At 37.5% G+C, this 23,048-nt stretch overlaps 6 non-coding genes across 6 annotated transcripts; all 6 read right to left on the reverse strand.

The window, feature by feature from the left end:
* Window positions 1–3,066: 3,066 nt before the first annotated feature.
* Window positions 3,067–3,139, reverse strand: TRNAF-GAA (transfer RNA phenylalanine (anticodon GAA)). The gene has a single exon. It is a non-coding gene; the product is annotated as a tRNA-Phe (tRNA).
* Window positions 3,140–5,983: 2,844 nt separating this feature from the next.
* Window positions 5,984–6,056, reverse strand: TRNAF-GAA (transfer RNA phenylalanine (anticodon GAA)). The gene has a single exon. It is a non-coding gene; the product is annotated as a tRNA-Phe (tRNA).
* A 1,094-nt stretch (window positions 6,057–7,150) lies between these two features.
* On the reverse strand, window positions 7,151–7,223 carry TRNAF-GAA (transfer RNA phenylalanine (anticodon GAA)). Its single transcript has one exon. It is a non-coding gene; the product is annotated as a tRNA-Phe (tRNA).
* Window positions 7,224–11,802: 4,579 nt separating this feature from the next.
* Window positions 11,803–11,875, reverse strand: TRNAF-GAA (transfer RNA phenylalanine (anticodon GAA)). The gene has a single exon. It is a non-coding gene; the product is annotated as a tRNA-Phe (tRNA).
* A 2,843-nt stretch (window positions 11,876–14,718) lies between these two features.
* On the reverse strand, window positions 14,719–14,791 carry TRNAF-GAA (transfer RNA phenylalanine (anticodon GAA)). Its single transcript has one exon. It is a non-coding gene; the product is annotated as a tRNA-Phe (tRNA).
* Window positions 14,792–19,392: 4,601 nt separating this feature from the next.
* Window positions 19,393–19,465, reverse strand: TRNAF-GAA (transfer RNA phenylalanine (anticodon GAA)). Its single transcript has one exon. It is a non-coding gene; the product is annotated as a tRNA-Phe (tRNA).
* Between the last annotated feature and the right edge of the window lie 3,583 nt (window positions 19,466–23,048).

Genomic DNA, 23,048 nt, shown 5'->3' on the forward strand with positions numbered 1-23,048 from the left:
GCAAGTTTAGAAGGAGGACAGAAAGACAACTTTTTGTTGAAGTTATCATGTTGTTGATCAGTTGATAAAATATTTTGAGAAATAAAGTAAAAAAAACCAGAGCTGATTTCAAGAAATATTTTGCAAGAATGTAGGATCCCCTCGCACTGTGCTGAAAGTCAGGATTGAATCAGGTACCTTAAGCTCTTCAGTCTAACGATCTCCCAACTGAGATATTTCAGCCAACAAGTCCCTGTGGCCTCCTGATGTATTATTAATAATTGTAGACGATACATACAGAACCTGGTCATTCTATTTTCGTTTATAGTTATGTGTTAAAGTGTCCAGTATCATTCAGCAGGTAACTTGGTCTGATGTGTGAATATCCTTTTTAGGGGACAAGGTAGGTAGAATTTTTTTTCTAAACTCTGAATTGACTTATACTCTGAAACACAGACCTATATGGCCAGGGTGTACAAGCTATGTCATCTGACTACTGACAGTTTTGTATAAGGGGAATTGGAGGCTGATGCAGGCAAAGCTTTACTTTAAAATAAAGCAAGAAGTTGCAAATAAATGAGGCATAGTTGAATACAAGAGAGGTGGAAGCAAGTTTGAAAGGAAGACAGAAAGTAAATAATATGTTGAATTGATTGTGTTGTTGATCAGATTGATGAAAGGTTTTGATAAAGAAGAGCTTTGATTTAACTCCAAACAGCTTTTGTGACATGAAAAGCAGAAGTTGAAATTGTGCCGAAACCCAGGATTGAACCAGGGACCTTTAAATCTTCACTCTAACGCTCTCCCAACTGAGCTATTTCAGCCTGCTGGTAGTTTGGGTCTTCATCCTTTCTTTTAAACTTCCCAAGAAAATAGATGCTCATCCTCATGCTAGAGCTATGTTTTAAGATGTCCTGTATCATTCATCAGTTAACGGGTGCAATAGGTAAATAGCATTTTTCGGATCCAGGTTAGGTAGCTTTTTTTTTTACTCTGAATGGACTAGCACCATATTACACAGAGGTATTTGGCCTGAGTAGGTAAGCTATGTCATCTGAATACTGAAATCTGTGTTCAAGGAGAAGTGGAAGCTGATGCAGACAAGAGTTTACTTTACAAAAAAGCATGAAATAGGAAACATTTGTAGTCGAAGCTGAATGCAAGAGAGGTGGAAGCAAATTTAGAAGGAGGACAGAAAGACAATTCTATGTTGAATTGATCATGTTGTCGATCAGTTGATCAAATATTTTGATAAATAAAGAAAGAAAAACTTGAGCTGATACCAAGTAATATTTTGTGAGAAGCAAGAACCCTCTCAGACTTTTCCGAAACCCAGCATTGAACAAGGGACTTTTAGATTTTCAATCTAACACTCTCCCAACTGAGCTATTTCATCCAGCTGGCCATTTTGGCTTTCTGTTGTATTTTTGATAATTGTTAAAGATAAATGCAGACCCTGGTCATTCTATCTGCATGTGCAGTTATGTGTTAAATTGTCCAATATTATTCAGCAGCTAAATTGGTCTGATGGGTGAATTTCCTTTTTAGGAGCCAAGTTAGTTAGAAGATGTTTGTAAACTATGAATGGACTTATACTCAGACACACAGACCTATATGGCGAGGGTAGGCAAACTAGGTCATCTGACTACTAACAGTTTTGTATAAGGGGAACTCGAGGCTGATGCAGGCAAAGCTTTACTTTCAATTAAAGGAAGAATTGGCAAATAAAGCAGGTAAAGTTGAATACAAGAGAGGTGGAAGCAAGTTTGACAGAAAGACAGAATGTAAAAAATATGTTGAAATGGTTGTCTTATCGATCAGCTTGATAAAAGGTTTTGATCATTATAAACAACGTCAATATGAGTTGACTCCAAATAGCATTTGTGGCATGCAAAGCAGAAGTTCAAAATGTGCCTAAACCCGGGATTGAACCAGGGACCTTTAGATCTTCAGTATACTGCTCTCCCAACTGAGCTATTTCATCCAGCTGTCATTTTTGGCTTTCTGTTGTATTTTTTATAATTGTTAAAGATAAATGCAGAACCTGGTCACTCTATCTGCATGTGCAGTTATGTGTTAAATTGTCCAGTGTTATTCAGTAGCTAAATTGGTCTGATGGGTGAATTTCCTTTTTAGGAGCCAAGTTAGTTAGATGATGTTTGTAAACTATGAATGGACTTATACTCAGAAACACAGACCTATATGGCGAGGGTCGGCAAGCTAGGTCATCTGACTACTAACAGTTTTGTATAAGGGGAACTGGAGGGTGATGCAGGCAAAGCTTTACTTTCAATTAAAGGAAGAATTGGGAAATAAAGCAGGTAAAGTTGAATACAAGAGAGGTGGAAGCAAGTTTGACAGAAAGACAGAATGTAAAAAATATGTTGAAATGGTTGTCTTTTCGATCAGCTTGATAAAAGGTTTTGATCATTATAAACAACGTCAATATGAGTTGACTCCAAATAGCATTTGTGGCATGCAAAGCAGAAGTTCAAAATGTGCCTAAACCCGGGATTGAACCAGGGACCTTTAGATCTTCAGTCTACTGTTCTCCCAACTGAGCTATTTCATCCAGCTGGCAATTTTGGCTTTCTGTTGTATTTTTTATAATTGTTAAAGATAAATGCAGAACCTGGTCACTCTATCTGCATGTGCAGTTATGTGTTAAATTGTCCAGTATTATTCAGTAGCTAAATTGGTCTGATGGGTGAATTTCCTTTTTAGGAGCCAAGTTAGTTAGATGATGTTTGTAAACTATGAATGGACTTATACTCAGAAACACAGACCTATATGGCGAGGGTCGGCAAGCTAGGTCATCTGACTACTAACAGTTTTGTATAAGGGGAACTGGAGGCTGATGCAGGCAAAGCTTTACTTTCAATTAAAGGAAGAATTGGGAAATAAAGGAGGCAAAGTTGAATACAAGAGAGGTGGAAGCAAGTTTGAAAGAAAGACAGAAAGTAAATAATATGTTGAATTAATTGTATTGTCGATTATCTTGATAAAAGGTTTTGATCATTTTAAACAAAGTCAATATGAGTTGACTCAAAATAGTCTTTGTGGCATGCAAAGCAGAAGTTCAAAATGTGCCGAAACCCGGGATCGAACCAGGGACCTTTAGATCTTCAGTCTAACACTCTCCCAACTGAGCTATTTCGGCCTGCCAGCAGCTATAGTATTCAGCCTCTTTTTTTGAACAATCCCAGAACAGAGATGCAGAACCTGGATTTTCAATCTGAGGTTAGAGCTGTGTTTTAATGTGTCCTGCATTGTTCAGCAGCTAACTGGTGAAATGGGTGAGTAGCGTTTTTGGGATAAATGTTAGGTCGTTTTTCTTTTAAAACTCTGAGTGGACCAGCACTGTATTACACAGACGTATGTCGCCTGAGTAGGTAAGCTATGTCATCTCAATACTGACAACTTTGTTCAAGGAGAAGTGAAAGCTGATGCAGACAAGAGTTTACTTTGAAAAAAGTATAAAATGGGATAAATTCGTCATCAAAGTTGATGGCAAGAGAGGTGGAAGCAAGTTTAGAAGGAGGACAGAAAGACAACTTTTTGTTGAAGTTATCGTGTTGTTGATCAGTTGATAAAATATTTTGAGAAATAAAGAAAAAAAAAATAGAGCTGATTTCAAGAAATATTTTGCAAGAATGTAGGATCCCCTCGCACTGTGCTGAAAGTCAGGATTGAATCAGGTACCTTAAGCTCTTCAGTCTAACGATCTCCCAACTGAGATATTTCAGCCAACAAGTCCCTGTGGCCTCCTGATGTATTATTAATAATTGTAGACGATACATACATAACCTGGTCATTCTATTTTCGTTTATAGTTATGTGTTAAAGTGTCCAGTATCATTCAGCAGGTAACTTGGTCTGATGAGTGAATATCCTTTTTAGGGGACAAGGTAGGTAGAATTTTTTTTTCTAAACTCTAAATTGACTTATACTCTGAAACACAGACCTATATGGCCAGGGTGTACAAGCTATGTCATCTGACTACTGACAGTTTTGTATAAGGGGAATTGGAGGCTGATGCAGGCAAAGCTTTACTTTAAAATAAAGCAAGAAGTTGCAAATAAATGAGGCATAGTTGAATACAAGAGAGGTGGAAGCAAGTTTGAAAGGAAGACAGAAAGTAAATAATATGTTGAATTGATTGTGTTGTTGATCAGATTGATAAAAGGTTTTGATAAAGAAGAGTGTTGATTTAACTCCAAACAGCTTTTGTGACATGAAAAGCAGAAGTTGAAATTGTGCCGAAACCCAGGATTGAACCAGGGACCTTTAGATTTTCAGTCTAACGCTCTCCCAACTGAGCTATTTCAGCCTGCTGGTAGTTTGGGTCTTCATCCTTTCTTTTAAACTTCCCAAGAAAATAGATGCTCAACCTCATGCTAGAGCTAGGTTTTAAGATGTCCTGTATCATTCATCAGTTAACGGGTGCAATAGGTAAATAGCATTTTTCGGATCCAGGTTAGGTAGCTTTTTTTTTTACTCTGAATGGACTAGCACCATATTACACAGAGGTATTTGGCCTGAGTAGGTAAGCTATGTCATCTGAATACTGAAATCTGTGTTCAAGGAGAAGTGGAAGCTGATGCAGACAAGAGTTTACTTTACAAAAAAGCATGAAATAGGAAACATTTGTAGTCGAAGCTGAATGCAAGAGAGGTGGAAGCAAATTTAGAAGGAGGACAGAAAGACAATTCTATGTTGAATTGATCATGTTGTCGATCAGTTGATCAAATATTTTGATAAATAAAGAAAGAAAAACTTGAGCTGATACCAAGAAATATTTTGTGAGAAGCAAGAAACCTCTCAGACTTTTCCGAAACCCAGCATTGAACAAGGGACTTTTAGATTTTCAATCTAACACTCTCCCGACTGAGCTATTTCATCCAGCTGGCAATTTTGGCTTTCTGTTGTATTTTTGATAATTGTTAAAGATAAATGCAGACCCTGGTCATTCTATCTGCATGTGCAGTTATGTGTTAAATTGTCCAATATTATTCAGCAGCTAAATTGGTCTGATGGGTGAATTTCCTTTTTAGGAGCCAAGTTAGTTAGAAGATGTTTGTAAACTATGAATGGACTTATACTCAGACACACAGACCTATATGGCGAGGGTAGGCAAACTAGGTCATCTGACTACTAACAGTTTTGTATAAGGGGAACTCGAGGCTGATGCAGGCAAAGCTTTACTTTCAATTAAAGGAAGAATTGGCAAATAAAGCAGGTAAAGTTGAATACAAGAGAGGTGGAAGCAAGTTTGACAGAAAGACAGAATGTAAAAAATATGTTGAAATGGTTGTCTTATCGATCAGCTTGATAAAAGGTTTTGATCATTATAAACAACGTCAATATGAGTTGACTCCAAATAGCATTTGTGGCATGCAAAGCAGAAGTTCAAAATGTGCCTAAACCCGGGATTGAACCAGGGACCTTTAGATCTTCAGTCTACTGCTCTCCCAACTGAGCTATTTCATCCAGCTGGCAATTTTGGCTTTCTGTTGTATTTTTTATAATTGTTAAAGAAAAATGCAGAACCTGGTCACTCTATCTGCATGTGCAGTTATGTGTTAAATTGTCCAGTATTATTCAGTAGCTAAATTGGTCTGATGGGTGAATTTCCTTTTTAGGAGCCAAGTTAGTTAGATGATGTTTGTAAACTATGAATGGACTTATACTCAGAAACACAGACCTATATGGCGAGGGTCGGCAAGCTAGGTCATCTGACTACTAACAGTTTTGTATAAGGGGAACTGGAGGCTGATGCAGGCAAAGCTTTACTTTCAATTAAAGGAAGAATTGGGAAATAAAGGAGGCAAAGTTGAATACAAGAGAGGTGGAAGCAAGTTTGAAAGAAAGACAGAAAGTAAATAATATGTTGAATTAATTGTATTGTCGATTATCTTGATAAAAGGTTTTGATCATTATAAACAAAGTCAATATGAGTTGACTCAAAATAGTCTTTGTGGCATGCAAAGCAGAAGTTCAAAATAAGCCGAAACCCGGGATCGAACCAGGGACCTTTAGATCTTCAGTCTAACGCTCTCCCAACTGAGCTATTTCGGCTTGCCAGCAGCTATAGTATTCAGCCTCTTTTTTTGAACAATCCCAGAACAGAGATGCAGAACCTGGATTTTCAATCTGAGGTTAGAGCTGTGTTTTAATGTGTCCTGCATTGTTCAGCAGCTAACTGGTGAAATGGGTGAGTAGCGTTTTTGGGATAAATGTTAGGTCGTTTTTCTTTTAAAACTCTCAGTGGACCAGCACTGTATTACACAGACGTATGTCGCCTGAGTAGGTAAGCTATGTCATCTCAATACTGACAACTTTGTTCAAGGAGAAGTGAAAGCTGATGCAGACAAGAGTTTACTTTGAAAAAAGTATAAAATGGGATAAATTCGTCATCAAAGCTGATGGCAAGAGAGGTGGAAGCAAGTTTAGAAGGAGGACAGAAAGACAACTTTTTGTTGAAGTTATCATGTTGTTGATCAGTTGATAAAATATTTTGAGAAATAAAGAAAAAAACTAGAGCTGATTTCAAGAAATATTTTGCAAGAATGTAGGATCCCCTCGCACTGTGCTGAAAGTCAGGATTGAATCAGGTACCTTAAGCTCTTCAGTCTAACGATCTCCCAACTGAGATATTTCAGCCAACAAGTCCCTGTGGCCTCCTGATGTATTATTAATAATTGTAGACGATACATACAGAACCTGGTCATTCTATTTTCGTTTATAGTTATGTGTTAAAGTGTCCAGTATCATTCAGCAGGTAACTTGGTCTGATGAGTGAATATCCTTTTTAGGGGACAATGTAGGTAGAATTTTTTTTTCTAAACTCTGAATTGACTTATACTCTGAAACACAGACCTATATGGCCAGGGTGTACAAGCTATGTCATCTGACTACTGACAGTTTTGTATAAGGGGAATTGGAGGCTGATGCAGGCAAAGCTTTACTTTAAAATAAAGCAAGAAGTTTCAAATAAATGAGGCATAGTTGAATACAAGAGAGGTGGAAGCAAGTTTGAAAAGAAGACAGAAAGTAAATAATATGTTGAATTGATTGTGTTGTTGATCAGATTGATAAAAGGTTTTGATAAAGAAGAGCGTTGATTTAACTCCAAACAGCTTTTGTGACATGAAAAGCAGAAGTTGAAATTGTGCCGAAACCCGGGATTGAACCAGGGACCTTTAGATCTTCAGTCTAACGCTCTCCCAACTGAGCTATTTCGGCCTGCTGGTAGTTTGGGTCTTCATCCTTTCTTTTAAACTTCCCAAGAAAATAGATGCTCAACCTCATGCTAGAGCTATGTTTTAAGATGTCCTGTATCATTCATCAGTTAACGGGTGCAATAGGTAAATAGCATTTTTCGGATCCAGGTTAGGTAGCTTTTTTTTTTACTCTGAATGGACTAGCACCATATTACACAGAGGTATTTGGCCTGAGTAGGTAAGCTATGTCATCTGAATACTGAAATCTGTGTTCAAGGAGAAGTGGAAGCTGATGCAGACAAGAGTTTACTTTACAAAAAAGCATGAAATAGGAAACATTTGTAGTCGAAGCTGAATGCAAGAGAGGTGGAAGCAAATTTAGAAGGAGGACAGAAAGACAATTCTATGTTGAATTGATCATGTTGTCGATCAGTTGATCAAATATTTTGATAAATAAAGAAAGAAAAACTTGAGCTGATACCAAGAAATATTTTGCGAGAAGCAAGAAACCTCTCAGACTTTTCCGAAACCCAGCATTGAACAAGGGACTTTTAGATTTTCAATCTAACACTCTCCCAACTGAGCTATTTCATCCAGCTGGCCATTTTGGCTTTCTGTTGTATTTTTGATAATTGTTAAAGATAAATGCAGACCCTGGTCATTCTATCTGCATGTGCAGTTATGTGTTAAATTGTCCAATGTTATTCAGCAGCTAAATTGGTCTGATGGGTGAATTTCCTTTTTAGGAGCCAAGTTAGTTAGAAGATGTTTGTAAACTATGAATGGACTTATACTCAGACACACAGACCTATGTGGCGAGGGTAGGCAAACTAGGTCATCTGACTACTAACAGTTTTGTATAAGGGGAACTCGAGGCTGATGCAGGCAAAGCTTTACTTTCAATTAAAGGAATAATTGGCAAATAAAGCAGGTAAAGTTGAATACAAGAGAGGTGGAAGCAAGTTTGACAGAAAGACAGAATGTAAAAAATATGTTGAAATGGTTGTCTTTTCGATCAGCTTGATAAAAGGTTTTGATCATTATAAACAACGTCAATATGAGTTGACTCCAAATAGCATTTGTGGCATGCAAAGCAGAAGTTCAAAATGTGCCTAAACCCGGGATTGAACCAGGGACCTTTAGATCTTCAGTCTACTGCTCTCCCAACTGAGCTATTTCATCCAGCTGGCAATTTTGGCTTTCTGTTGTATTTTTTATAATTGTTAAAGATAAATGCAGAACCTGGTCACTCTATCTGCATGTGCAGTTATGTGTTAAATTGTCCAGTATTATTCAGTAGCTAAATTGGTCTGATGGGTGAATTTCCTTTTTAGGAGCCAAGTTAGTTAGATGATGTTTGTAAACTATGAATGGACTTATACTCAGAAACACAGACCTATATGGCGAGGGTCGGCAAGCTAGGTCATCTGACTACTAACAGTTTTGTATAAGGGGAACTCGAGGCTGATGCAGGCAAAGCTTTACTTTCAATTAAAGGAAGAATTGGGAAATAAAGGAGGCAAAGTTGAATACAAGAGAGGTGGAAGCAAGTTTGAAAGAAAGACAGAAAGTAAATAATATGTTGAATTAATTGTATTGTCGATTATCTTGATAAAAGGTTTTGATCATTATAAACAAAGTCAATATGAGTTGACTCAAAATAGTCTTTGTGGCATGCAAAGCAGAAGTTCAAAATGTGCCGAAACCCGGGATCTTTAGATCTTCAGTCTAACGCTCTCCCAACTGAGCTATTTCGGCCTGCCAGCAGCTATAGTATTCAGCCTCTTTTTTTGAACAATCCCAGAACAGAGATGCAGAACCTGGATTTTCAATCTGAGGTTAGAGCTGTGTTTTAATGTGTCCTGCATTGTTCAGCAGCTAACTGGTGAAATGGGTGAGTAGCGTTTTTGGGATAAATGTTAGGTCGTTTTTCTTTTAAAACTCTGAGTGGACCAGCACTGTATTACACAGACGTATGTCGCCTGAGTAGGTAAGCTATGTCATCTCAATACTGACAACTTTGTTCAAGGAGAAGTGAAAGCTGATGCAGACAAGAGTTTACTTTGAAAAAAGTATGAAATGGGATAAATTCGTCATCAAAGCTGATGGCAAGAGAGGTGGAAGCAAGTTTAGAAGGAGGACAGAAAGACAACTTTTTGTTGAAGTTATCATGTTGTTGATCAGTTGATAAAATATTTTGAGAAATAAAGTAGAAAAAAACAGAGCTGATTTCAAGAAATATTTTGCAAGAATGTAGGATCCCCTCGCACTGTGCTGAAAGTCAGGATTGAATCAGGTACCTTAAGCTCTTCAGTCTAACGATCTCCCAACTGAGATATTTCAGCCAACAAGTCCCTGTGGCCTCCTGATGTATTATTAATAATTGTAGACGATACATACAGAACCTGGTCATTCTATTTTCGTTTATAGTTATGTGTTAAAGTGTCCAGTATCATTCAGCAGGTAACTTGGTCTGATGTGTGAATATCCTTTTTAGGGGACAAGGTAGGTAGAATTTTTTTTCTAAACTCTGAATTGACTTATACTCTGAAACACAGACCTATATGGCCAGGGTGTACACGCTATGTCATCTGACTACTGACAGTTTTGTATAAGGGGAATTGGAGGCTGATGCAGGCAAAGCTTTACTTTAAAATAAAGCAAGAAGTTGCAAATAAATGAGGCATAGTTGAATACAAGAGAGGTGGAAGCAAGTTTGAAAGGAAGACAGAAAGTAAATAATATGTTGAATTGATTGTGTTGTTGATCAGATTGATGAAAGGTTTTGATAAAGAAGAGCTTTGATTTAACTCCAAACAGCTTTTGTGACATGAAAAGCAGAAGTTGAAATTGTGCCGAAACCCGGGATTGAACCAGGGACCTTTAGATCTTCACTCTAACGCTCTCCCAACTGAGCTATTTCAGCCTGCTGGTAGTTTGGGTCTTCATCCTTTCTTTTAAACTTCCCAAGAAAATAGATGCTCATCCTCATGCTAGAGCTATGTTTTAAGATGTCCTGTATCATTCATCAGTTAACGGGTGCAATAGGTAAATAGCATTTTTCGGATCCAGGTTAGGTAGCTTTTTTTTTTACTCTGAATGGACTAGCACCATATTACACAGAGGTATTTGGCCTGAGTAGGTAAGCTATGTCATCTGAATACTGAAATCTGTGTTCAAGGAGAAGTGGAAGCTGATGCAGACAAGAGTTTACTTTACAAAAAAGCATAAAATAGGAAACATTTGTAGTCGAAGCTGAATGCAAGAGAGGTGGAAGCAAATTTAGTAGGAGGACAGAAAGACAATTCTATGTTGAATTGATCATGTTGTCGATCAGTTGATCAAATATTTTGATAAATAAAGAAAGAAAAACTTGAGCTGATACCAAGAAATACTTTGTGAGAAGCAAGAAACCTCTCAGACTTTTCCGAAACCCAGCATTGAACAAGGGACTTTTAGATTTTCAATCTAACACTCTCCCGACTGAGCTATTTCATCCAGCTGGCCATTTTGGCTTTCTGTTCTATTTTTGATAATTGTTAAAGATAAATGCAGACCCTGGTCATTCTATCTGCATGTGCAGTTATGTGTTAAATTGTCCAATATTATTCAGCAGCTAAATTGGTCTGATGGGTGAATTTCCTTTTTAGGAGCCAAGTTAGTTAGAAGATGTTTGTAAACTATGAATGGACTTATACTCAGACACACAGACCTATATGGCGAGGGTAGGCAAACTAGGTCATCTGACTACTAACAGTTTTGTATAAGGGGAACTCGAGGCTGATGCAGGCAAAGCTTTACTTTCAATTAAAGGAAGAATTGGCAAATAAAGCAGGTAAAGTTGAATACAAGAGAGGTGGAAGCAAGTTTGACAGAAAGACAGAATGTAAAAAATATGTTGAAATGGTTGTCTTATCGATCAGCTTGATAAAAGGTTTTGATCATTATAAACAACGTCAATATGAGTTGACTCCAAATAGCATTTGTGGCATGCAAAGCAGAAGTTCAAAATGTGCCTAAACCCGGGATTGAACCAGGGACCTTTAGATCTTCAGTCTACTGCTCTCCCAACTGAGCTATTTCATCCAGCTGGCAATTTTGGCTTTCTGTTGTATTTTTTATAATTGTTAAAGATAAATGCAGAACCTGGTCACTCTATCTGCATGTGCAGTTATGTGTTAAATTGTCCAGTATTATTCAGTAGCTAAATTGGTCTGATGGGTGAATTTCCTTTTTAGGAGCCAAGTTAGTTAGATGATGTTTGTAAACTATGAATGGACTTATACTCAGAAACACAGACCTATATAGCGAGGGTCGGCAAGCTAGGTCATCTGACTACTAACAGTTTTGTATAAGGGGAACTGGAGGCTGATGCAGGCAAAGCTTTACTTTCAATTAAAGGAAGAATTGGGAAATAAAGGAGGCAAAGTTGAATACAAGAGAGGTGGAAGCAAGTTTGAAAGAAAGACAGAAAGTAAATAATATGTTGAATTAATTGTGTTGTCGATTATCTTGATAAAAGGTTTTGATCATTATAAACAAAGTCAATATGAGTTGACTCAAAATAGTCTTTGTGGCATGCAAAGCAGAAGTTCAAAATGTGCCGAAACCCGGGATCGAACCAGGGACCTTTAGATCTTCAGTCTAACACTCTCCCAACTGAGCTATTTCGGCCTGCCAGCAGCTATAGTATTCAGCCTCTTTTTTTGAACAATCCCAGAACAGAGATGCAGAACCTGGATTTTCAATCTGAGGTTAGAGCTGTGTTTTAATGTGTCCTGCATTGTTCAGCAGCTAACTGGTGAAATGGGTGAGTAGCGTTTTTGGGATAAATGTTAGGTCGTTTTTCTTTTAAAACTCTGAGTGGACCAGCACTGTTTTACACAGACGTATGTCGCCTGAGTAGGTAAGCTATGTCATCTCAATACTGACAACTTTGTTCAAGGAGAAGTGAAAGCTGATGCAGACAAGAGTTTACTTTGAAAAAAGTATGAAATGGGATAAATTCGTCATCAAAGCTGATGGCAAGAGAGGTGGAAGCAAGTTTAGAAGGAGGACAGAAAGACAACTTTTTGTTGAAGTTATCATGTTGTTGATCAGTTGATAAAATATTTTGAGAAATAAAGTAAAAAAAACCAGAGCTGATTTCAAGAAATATTTTGCAAGAATGTAGGATCCCCTCGCACTGTGCTGAAAGTCAGGATTGAATCAGGTACCTTAAGCTCTTCAGTCTAACGATCTCCCAACTGAGATATTTCAGCCAACAAGTCCCTGTGGCCTCCTGATGTATTATTAATAATTGTAGACGATACATACAGAACCTGGTCATTCTATTTTCGTTTATAGTTATGTGTTAAAGTGTCCAGTATCATTCAGCAGGTAACTTGGTCTGATGTGTGAATATCCTTTTTAGGGGACAAGGTAGGTAGAATTTTTTTTCTAAACTCTGAATTGACTTATACTCTGAAACACAGACCTATATGGCCAGGGTGTACAAGCTATGTCATCTGACTACTGACAGTTTTGTATAAGGGGAATTGGAGGCTGATGCAGGCAAAGCTTTACTTTAAAATAAAGCAAGAAGTTGCAAATAAATGAGGCATAGTTGAATACAAGAGAGGTGGAAGCAAGTTTGAAAGGAAGACAGAAAGTAAATAATATGTTGAATTGATTGTGTTGTTGATCAGATTGATGAAAGGTTTTGATAAAGAAGAGCTTTGATTTAACTCCAAACAGCTTTTGTGACATGAAAAGCAGAAGTTGAAATTGTGCCGAAACCCGGGATTGAACCAGGGACCTTTAGATCTTCACTCTAACGCTCTCCCAACTGAGCTATTTCAGCCTGCTGGTAGTTTGGGTCTTCATCCTTTCTTTTAAACTTCCCAAGAAAATAGATGCTCATCCTCATGCTAGAGCTATGTTTTAAGATGTCCTGTATCATTCATCAGTTAACGGGTGCAATAGGTAAATAGCATTTTTCGGATCCAGGTTAGGTAGCTTTTTTTTTTACTCTGAATGGACTAGCACCATATTACACAGAGGTATTTGGCCTGAGTAGGTAAGCTATGTCATCTGAATACTGAAATCTGTGTTCAAGGAGAAGTGGAAGCTGATGCAGACAAGAGTTTACTTTACAAAAAAGCATAAAATAGGAAACATTTGTAGTCGAAGCTGAATGCAAGAGAGGTGGAAGCAAATTTAGTAGGAGGACAGAAAGACAATTCTATGTTGAATTGATCATGTTGTCGATCAGTTGATCAAATATTTTGATAAATAAAGAAAGAAAAACTTGAGCTGATACCAAGAAATACTTTGTGAGAAGCAAGAAACCTCTCAGACTTTTCCGAAACCCAGCATTGAACAAGGGACTTTTAGATTTTCAATCTAACACTCTCCCGACTGAGCTATTTCATCCAGCTGGCCATTTTGGCTTTCTGTTGTATTTTTGATAATTGTTAAAGATAAATGCAGACCCTGGTCATTCTATCTGCATGTGCAGTTATGTGTTAAATTGTCCAATATTATTCAGCAGCTAAATTGGTCTGATGGGTGAATTTCCTTTTTAGGAGCCAAGTTAGTTAGAAGATGTTTGTAAACTATGAATGGACTTATACTCAGACACACAGACCTATATGGCGAGGGTAGGCAAACTAGGTCATCTGACTACTAACAGTTTTGTATAAGGGGAACTCGAGGCTGATGCAGGCAAAGCTTTACTTTCAATTAAAGGAAGAATTGGCAAATAAAGCAGGTAAAGTTGAATACAAGAGAGGTGGAAGCAAGTTTGACAGAAAGACAGAATGTAAAAAATATGTTGAAATGGTTGTCTTATCGATCAGCTTGATAAAAGGTTTTAATCATTATAAACAACGTCAATATGAGTTGACTCCAAATAGCATTTGTGGCATGCAAAGCAGAAGTTCAAAATGTGCCTAAACCCGGGATTGAACCAGGGACCTTTAGATCTTCAGTCTACTGCTCTCCCAACTGAGCTATTTCATCCAGCTGGCAATTTTGGCTTTCTGTTGTTTTTTTTATAATTGTTAAAGATAAATGCAGAACCTGGTCACTCTATCTGCATGTGCAGTTATGTGTTAAATTGTCCAGTATTATTCAGTAGCTAAATTGGTCTGATGGGTGAATTTCCTTTTTAGGAGCCAAGTTAGTTAGATGATGTTTGTAAACTATGAATGGACTTATACTCAGAAACACAGACCTATATGGCGAGGGTCGGCAAGCTAGGTCATCTGACTACTAACAGTTTTGTATAAGGGGAACTGGAGGCTGATGCAGGCAAAGCTTTACTTTCAATTAAAGGAAGAATTGGGAAATAAAGGAGGCAAAGTTGAATACAAGAGAGGTGGAAGCAAGTTTGAAAGAAAGACAGAAAGTAAATAATATGTTGAATTAATTGTGTTGTCGATTATCTTGATAAAAGGTTTTGATCATTATAAACAAAGTCAATATGAGTTGACTCAAAATAGTCTTTGTGGCATGCAAAGCAGAAGTTCAAAATGTGCCGAAACCCGGGATCGAACCAGGGACCTTTAGATCTTCAGTCTAACACTCTCCCAACTGAGCTATTTCGGCCTGCCAGCAGCTATAGTATTCAGCCTCTTTTTTTGAACAATCCCAGAACAGAGATGCAGAACCTGGATTTTCAATCTGAGGTTAGAGCTGTGTTTTAATGTGTCCTGCATTGTTCAGCAGCTAACTGGTGAAATGGGTGAGTAGCGTTTTTGGGATAAATGTTAGGTCGTTTTTCTTTTAAAACTCTAAGTGGACCAGCACTGTATTACACAGACGTATGTCGCCTGAGTAGGTAAGCTATGTCATCTCAATACTGACAACTTTGTTCAAGGAGAAGTGAAAGCTGATGCAGACAAGAGTTTACTTTGAAAAAAGTATAAAATGGGATAAATTCGTCATCAAAGCTGATGGCAAGAGAGGTGGAAGCAAGTTTAGAAGGAGGACAGAAAGACAACTTTTTGTTGAAGTTATCATGTTGTTGATCAGTTGATAAAATATTTTGAGAAATAAAGAAAAAAAAACTAGAGCTGATTTCAAGAAATATTTTGCAAGAATGTAGGATCCCCTCGCACTGTGCTGAAAGTCAGGATTGAATCAGGTACCTTAAGCTCTTCAGTCTAACGATCTCCCAACTGAGATATTTCAGCCAACAAGTCCCTGTGGCCTCCTGATGTATTATTAATAATTGTAGACGATACATACAGAACCTGGTCATTCTATTTTCGTTTATAGTTATGTGTTAAAGTGTCCAGTATCATTCAGCAGGTAACTTGGTCTGATGAGTGAATATCCTTTTTAGGGGACAATGTAGGTAGAATTTTTTTTTCTAAACTCTGAATTGACTTATACTCTGAAACACAGACCTATATGGCCAGGGTGTACAAGCTATGTCATCTGACTACTGACAGTTTTGTATAAGGGGAATTGGAGGCTGATGCAGGCAAAGCTTTACTTTAAAATAAAGCAAGAAGTTTCAAATAAATGAGGCATAGTTGAATACAAGAGAGGTGGAAGCAACTTTGAAAGGAAGACAGAAAGTAAATAATATGTTGAATTGATTGTGTTGTTGATCAGATTGATAAAAGGTTTTGATAAAGAAGAGCGTTGATTTAACTCCAAACAGCTTTTGTGACATGAAAAGCAGAAGTTGAAATTGTGCCAAAACCCAGGATTGAACCAGGGACCTTTAGATCTTCAGTCTAACGCTCTCCCAACTGAGCTATTTCGGCCTGCTGGTAGTTTGGGTCTTCATCCTTTCTTTTAAACTTCCCAAGAAAATAGATGCTCAACCTCATGCTAGAGCTATGTTTTAAGATGTCCTGTATCATTCATCAGTTAACGGGTGCAATAGGTAAATAGCATTTTTCGGATCCAGGTTAGGTAGCTTTTTTTTTTACTCTGAATGGACTAGCACCATATTACACAGAGGTATTTGGCCTGAGTAGGTAAGCTATGTCATCTGAATACTGAAATCTGTGTTCAAGGAGAAGTGGAAGCTGATGCAGACAAGAGTTTACTTTACAAAAAAGCATGAAATAGGAAACATTTGTAGTCGAAGCTGAATGCAAGAGAGGTGGAAGCAAATTTAGAAGGAGGACAGAAAGACAATTCTATGTTGAATTGATCATGTTGTCGATCAGTTGATCAAATATTTTGATAAATAAAGAAAGAAAAACTTGAGCTGATACCAAGAAATATTTCGTGAGAAGCAAGAACCCTCTCAGACTTTTCCGAAACCCAGCATTGAACAAGGGACTTTTAGATTTTCAATCTAACACTCTCCCAACTGAGCTATTTCATCCAGCTGGCCATTTTGGCTTTCTGTTGTATTTTTGATAATTGTTAAAGATAAATGCAGACCCTGGTCATTCTATCTGCATGTGCAGTTATGTGTTAAATTGTCCAATATTATTCAGCAGCTAAATTGGTCTGATGGGTGAATTTCCTTTTTAGGAGCCAAGTTAGTTAGAAGATGTTTGTAAACTATGAATGGGCTTATACTCAGACACACAGACCTATATGGCGAGGGTAGGCAAACTAGGTCATCTGACTACTAACAGTTTTGTATAAGGGGAACTCGAGGCTGATGCAGGCAAAGCTTTACTTTCAATTAAAGGAAGAATTGGCAAATAAAGCAGGTAAAGTTGAATACAAGAGAGGTGGAAGCAAGTTTGACAGAAAGACAGAATGTAAAAAATATGCTGAAATGGTTGCCTTATCGATCAGCTTGATAAAAGGTTTTGATCATTATAAACAACGTCAATATGAGTTGACTCCAAATAGCATTTGTGGCATGCAAAGCAGAAGTTCAAAATGTGCCTAAACCCGGGATAGAACCAGGGACCTTTAGATCTTCAGTCTACTGCTCTCCCAACTGAGCTATTTCATCCAGCTGTCAATTTTGGCTTTCTGTTGTATTTTTTATAATTGTTAAAGATAAATGCAGAACCTGGTCACTCTATCTGCATGTGCAGTTATGTGTTAAATTGTCCAGTATTATTCAGTAGCTAAATTGGTCTGATGGGTGAATTTCCTTTTTAGGAGCCAAGTTAGTTAGATGATGTTTGTAAACTATGAATGGACTTATACTCAGAAACACAGACCTATATGGCGAGGGTCGGCAAGCTAGGTCATCTGACTACTAACAGTTTTGTATAAGGGGAACTGGAGGCTGATGCAGGCAAAGCTTTACTTTCAATTAAAGGAAGAATTGGGAAATAAAGCAGGTAAAGTTGAATACAAGAGAGGTGGAAGCAAGTTTGACAGAAAGACAGAATGTAAAAAATATGTTGAAATGGTTGTCTTTTCGATCAGCTTGATAAAAGGTTTTGATCATTATAAACAACGTCAATATGAGTTGACTCCAAATAGCATTTGTGGCATGCAAAGCAGAAGTTCAAAATGTGCCTAAACCCGGGATTGAACCAGGGACCTTTAGATCTTCAGTCTACTGTTCTCCCAACTGAGCTATTTCATCCAGCTGGCAATTTTGGCTTTCTGTTGTATTTTTTATAATTGTTAAAGATAAATGCAGAACCTGGTCACTCTATCTGCATGTGCAGTTATGTGTTAAATTGTCCAGTATTATTCAGTAGCTAAATTGGTCTAATGGGTGAATTTCCTTTTTAGGAGCCAAGTTAGTTAGATGATGTTTGTAAACTATGAATGGACTTATACTCAGAAACACAGACCTATATGGCGAGGGTCGGCAAGCTAGGTCATCTGACTACTAACAGTTTTGTATAAGGGGAACTGGAGGCTGATGCAGGCAAAGCTTTACTTTCAATTAAAGGAAGAATTGGGAAATAAAGGAGGCAAAGTTGAATACAAGAGAGGTGGAAGCAAGTTTGAAAGAAAGACAGAAAGTAAATAATATGTTGAATTAATTGTATTGTCGATTATCTTGATAAAAGGTTTTGATCATTTTAAACAAAGTCAATATGAGTTGACTCAAAATAGTCTTTGTGGCATGCAAAGCAGAAGTTCAAAATGTGCCGAAACCCGGGATCGAACCAGGGACCTTTAGATCTTCAGACTAACACTCTCCCAACTGAGCTATTTCGGCCTGCCAGCAGCTATAGTATTCAGCCTCTTTTTTTGAACAATCCCAGAACAGAGATGCAGAACCTGGATTTTCAATCTGAGGTTAGAGCTGTGTTTTAATGTGTCCTGCATTGTTCAGCAGCTAATTGGTGAAATGGGTGAGTAGCGTTTTTGGGATAAATGTTAGGTCGTTTTTCTTTTAAAACTCTGAGTGGACCAGCACTGTATTACACAGACGTATGTCGCCTGAGTAGGTAAGCTATGTCATCTCAATACTGACAACTTTGTTCAAGGAGAAGTGAAAGCTGATGCAGACAAGAGTTTACTTTGAAAAAAGTATAAAATGGGATAAATTCGTCATCAAAGTTGATGGCAAGAGAGGTGGAAGCAAGTTTAGAAGGAGGACAGAAAGACAACTTTTTGTTGAAGTTATCATGTTGTTGATCAGTTGATAAAATATTTTGAGAAATAAAGAAAAAAAAACTAGAGCTGATTTCAAGAAATATTTTGCAAGAATGTAGGATCCCCTCGCACTGTGCTGAAAGTCAGGATTGAATCAGGTACCTTAAGCTCTTCAGTCTAACGATCTCCCAACTGAGATATTTCAGCCAACAAGTCCCTGTGGCCTCCTGATGTATTATTAATAATTGTAGACGATACATACAGAACCTGGTCATTCTATTTTCGTTTATAGTTATGTGTTAAAGTGTCCAGTATCATTCAGCAGGTAACTTGGTCTGATGAGTGAATATCCTTTTTAGGGGACAAGGTAGGTAGAATTTTTTTTTCTAAACTCTGAATTGACTTATACTCTGAAACACAGACCTATATGGCCAGGGTGTACAAGCTATGTCATCTGACTACTGACAGTTTTGTATAAGGGGAATTGGAGGCTGATGCAGGCAAAGCTTTACTTTAAAATAAAGCAAGAAGTTTAAAATAAATGAGGCATAGTTGAATACAAGAGAGGTGGAAGCAAGTTTGAAAGGAAGACAGAAAGTAAATAATATGTTGAATTGATTGGAGTTAAATCAACGCTCTTCTTTATCAAAACCTTTTATCAATCTCATCAACAACACAAACAGCTTTTGTGACATGAAAAGCAGAAGTTGAAATTGTGCCGAAACCCGGGATTGAACCAGGGACCTTTAGATCTTCAGTCTAACGCTCTCCCAACTGAGCTATTTCAGCCTGCTGGTAGTTTGGGTCTTCATCCTTTCTTTTAAACTTCCCAAGAAAATAGATGCTCAACCTCATGCTAGAGCTATGTTTTAAGATGTCCTGTATCATTCATCAGTTAACGGGTGCAATAGGTAAATAGCATTTTTCGGATCCAGGTTAGGTAGCTTTTTTTTTTACTCTGAATGGACTAGCACCATATTACACAGAGGTATTTGGCCTGAGTAGGTAAGCTATGTCATCTGAATACTGAAATCTGTGTTCAAGGAGAAGTGGAAGCTGATGCAGACAAGAGTTTACTTTACAAAAAAGCATGAAATAGGAAACATTTATAGGCGAAGCTGAATGCAAGAGAGGTGGAAGCAAATTTAGAAGGAGGACAGAAAGACAATTCTATGTTGAATTGATCATGTTGTCGATCAGTTGATCAAATATTTTGATAAATAAAGAAAGAAAAACTTGAGCTGATACCAAGAAATACTTTGTGAGAAGCAAGAAACCTCTCAGACTTTTCCGAAACCCAGCATTGAACAAGGGACTTTTAGATTTTCAATCTAACACTCTCCCGACTGAGCTATTTCATCCAGCTGGCCATTTTGGCTTTCTGTTGTATTTTTGATAATTGTTAAAGATAAATGCAGACCCTGGTCATTCTATCTGCATGTGCAGTTATGTGTTAAATTGTCCAATATTATTCAGCAGCTAAATTGGTCTGATGGGTGAATTTCCTTTTTAGGAGCCAAGTTAGTTAGAAGATGTTTGTAAACTATGAATGGACTTATACTCAGACACACAGACCTATATGGCGAGGGTAGGCAAACTAGGTTATCTGACTACTAACAGTTTTGTATAAGGGGAACTCGAGGCTGATGCAGGCAAAGCTTTACTTTCAATTAAAGGAAGAATTGGCAAATAAAGCAGGTAAAGTTGAATACAAGAGAGGTGGAAGCAAGTTTGACAGAAAGACAGAATGTAAAAAATATGTTGAAATGGTTGTCTTATCGATCAGCTTGATAAAAGGTTTTGATCATTATAAACAACGTCAATATGAGTTGACTCCAAATAGCATTTGTGGCATGCAAAGCAGAAGTTCAAAATGTGCCTAAACCCGGGATTGAACCAGGGACCTTTAGATCTTCAGTCTACTGCTCTCCCAACTGAGCTATTTCATCCAGCTGGCAATTTTGGCTTTCTGTTGTATTTTTTATAATTGTTAAAGATAAATGCAGAACCTGGTCACTCTATCTGCATGTGCAGTTATGTGTTAAATTGTCCAGTATTATTCAGTAGCTAAATTGGTCTGATGGGTGAATTTCCTTTTTAGGAGCCAAGTTAGTTAGATGATGTTTGTAAACTATGAATGGACTTATACTCAGAAACACAGACCTATATGGCGAGGGTCGGCAAGCTAGGTCATCTGACTACTAACAGTTTTGTATAAGGGGAACTCGAGGCTGATGCAGGCAAAGCTTTACTTTCAATTAAAGGAACAATTGGGAAATAAAGGAGGCAAAGTTGAATACAAGAGAGGTGGAAGCAAGTTTGAAAGAAAGACAGAAAGTAAATAATATGTTGAATTAATTGTATTGTCGATTATCTTGATAAAAGGTTTTGATCATTATAAACAAAGTCAATATGAGTTGACTCAAAATAGTCTTTGTGGCATGCAAAGCAGAAGTTCAAAATGTGCCGAAACCCGGGATCTTTAGATCTTCAGTCTAACGCTCTCCCAACTGAGCTATTTCGGCCTGCCAGCAGCTATAGTATTCAGCCTCTTTTTTTGAACAATCCCAGAACAGAGATGCAGAACCTGGATTTTCAATCTGAGGTTAGAGCTGTGTTTTAATGTGTCCTGCATTGTTCAGCAGCTAACTGGTGAAATGGGTGAGTAGCGTTTTTGGGATAAATGTTAGGTCGTTTTTCTTTTAAAACTCTGAGTGGACCAGCACTGTATTACACAGACGTATGTCGCCTGAGTAGGTAAGCTATGTCATCTCAATACTGACAACTTTGTTCAAGGATAAGTGAAAGCTGATGCAGACAAGAGTTTACTTTGAAAAAAGTATGAAATGGGATAAATTCGTCATCAAAGCTGATGGCAAGAGAGGTGGAAGCAAGTTTAGAAGGAGGACAGAAAGACAACTTTTTGTTGAAGTTATCATGTTGTTGATCAGTTGATAAAATATTTTGAGAAATAAAGTAAAAAAAACCAGAGCTGATTTCAAGAAATATTTTGCAAGAATGTAGGATCCCCTCGTACTGTGCTGAAAGTCAGGATTGAATCAGGTACCTTAAGCTCTTCAGTCTAACGATCTCCCAACTGAGATATTTCAGCCAACAAGTCCCTGTGGCCTCCTGATGTATTATTAATAATTGTAGACGATACATACAGAACCTGGTCATTCTATTTTCGTTTATAGTTATGTGTTAACGTGTCCAGTATCATTCAGCAGGTAACTTGGTCTGATGTGTGAATATCCTTTTTAGGGGACAAGGTAGGTAGAATTTTTTTTCTAAACTCTGAATTGACTTATACTCTGAAACACAGACCTATATGGCCAGGGTGTACAAGCTATGTCATCTGACTACTGACAGTTTTGTATAAGGGGAATTGGAGGCTGATGCAGGCAAAGCTTTACTTTAAAATAAAGCAAGAAGTTGCAAATAAATGAGGCATAGTTGAATACAAGAGAGGTGGAAGCAAGTTTGAAAGGAAGACAGAAAGTAAATAATATGTTGAATTGATTGTGTTGTTGATCAGATTGATGAAAGGTTTTGATAAAGAAGAGCTTTGATTTAACTCCAAACAGCTTTTGTGACATGAAAAGCAGAAGTTGAAATTGTGCCGAAACCCGGGATTGAACCAGGGACCTTTAGATCTTCACTCTAACGCTCTCCCAACTGAGCTATTTCAGCCTGCTGGTAGTTTGGCTCTTCATCCTTTCTTTTAAACTTCCCAAGAAAATAGATGCTCATCCTCATGCTAGAGCTATGTTTTAAGATGTCCTGTATCATTCATCAGTTAACGGGTGCAATAGGTAAATAGCATTTTTCGGATCCAGGTTAGGTAGCTTTTTTTTTTACTCTGAATGGACTAGCACCATATTACACAGAGGTATTTGGCCTGAGTAGGTAAGCTATGTCATCTGAATACTGAAATCTGTGTTCAAGGAGAAGTGGAAGCTGATGCAGACAAGAGTTTACTTTACAAAAAAGCATAAAATAGGAAACATTTGTAGTCGAAGCTGAATGCAAGAGAGGTGGAAGCAAATTTAGTAGGAGGACAGAAAGACAATTCTATGTTGAATTGATCATGTTGTCGATCAGTTGATCAAATATTTTGATAAATAAAGAAAGAAAAACTTGAGCTGATACCAAGAAATACTTTGTGAGAAGCAAGAAACCTCTCAGACTTTTCCGAAACCCAGCATTGAACAAGGGACTTTTAGATTTTCAATCTAACACTCTCCCGACTGAGCTATTTCATCCAGCTGGCCATTTTGGCTTTCTGTTGTATTTTTGATAATTGTTAAAGATAAATGCAGACCCTGGTCATTCTATCTGCATGTGCAGTTATGTGTTAAATTGTCCAATA

The sequence above is a fragment of the Triturus cristatus genome, chromosome 8, assembly GCF_964204655.1.
Source record: "Triturus cristatus chromosome 8, aTriCri1.1, whole genome shotgun sequence".
NCBI classification, from domain to species: Eukaryota; Metazoa; Chordata; class Amphibia; order Caudata; family Salamandridae; genus Triturus; species Triturus cristatus.